At 53.6% G+C, this 1054-nt stretch overlaps 1 pseudogene; it reads right to left on the reverse strand.

The window, feature by feature from the left end:
* Positions 1 to 254: 254 nt before the first annotated feature.
* Positions 255 to 1054, reverse strand: LOC123450711 (annotated as a pseudogene).

Here is a 1054-nt window from a genome sequence, read left to right on the forward strand (position 1 = left end):
ACAAAAAACTTGCACAAGGGCAATAATGAAGATATATACTGTATTGAACATGACCGATTTACGACATATGCTCGATATTATCTTCAAGCAATTGGAGTACATACACAGCTAGATGGACAAGGACGACAAGCCCTTTCGAAATGAACAGTACACAAGGTTTCAAAACGTCAGAAGAAAGACAATCACCAAAGTACGTGGAGCTCCGCATGCTATGATTTGCACCGTACGTGAAGCACACATGCAATCAAAAGCATCTAGCTAGAGCTAGCTACACTGCTACATGGCTTGTTCCAAACCGCAAGTGGTATTTTGAGCACGTTCTTGATCTGTGGTGTTGGTGTCGCTGGTGGGATGACCTTGATCCGCTGCAGGTTCTTCCTCGTTCCTGGCATCGCTGGCGGGGTGACCTTGATCTGCCCGACGTTCTTCTTGGGTGTCGCCGGAGCGAATTTGATCCACAACACAGTCTTCTTCTTCATTGTCCCCGTCTGAACGATCTTGATCCGCAGAACGTTCCTTCTTGGCGGCAGCTCTGGCACGTCGTCGTCGATGTGGAGCTTGGGCGCGAACCACGGGAGTTGGAGCGCGGTGGCCGCCGTGAGCCGCTTAGCTGGGTTGCACTCGAGAAGCCCTTTCAAGGCTTGGAACCCGTCCTGGGACAAGGTCTCCCGGGGGAAGAGGTTTCCCAGCGTGTTATGCTGCTCCTGCTGCGCCTTGGCCGCGACGAACTCCGGCCAAGGTAACCCAAGAACGCGGAAGATAGCCGAGAGCTGGGCGATCCTGTCGTCCTTTTTGTCGGCCTTGAACAGCATCTCGTCGGTTAGCATCTCGGCCATGACGCATCCCAGCGACCACGTGTCGACGCGCTCGTCATAGTCCAACTTGCCCAGGAGGATATCGGGCGCCATGTAGTCATGGTGCCAGCAAATTGGTACGGCAACTTGGCGGTCTTCAAGGACATGGCCACCCCGAGGTCGCAGATCTTGAGGATCTTTCCTCCTTCGCCGACGAGGATGTAAATGGCGCTGGGACCCACTAGTCCCACATATGTCAT

Source organism: Hordeum vulgare, chromosome 4H (genome assembly GCF_904849725.1).
Source record: "Hordeum vulgare subsp. vulgare chromosome 4H, MorexV3_pseudomolecules_assembly, whole genome shotgun sequence".
Classification (NCBI taxonomy): domain Eukaryota; kingdom Viridiplantae; phylum Streptophyta; class Magnoliopsida; order Poales; family Poaceae; genus Hordeum; species Hordeum vulgare.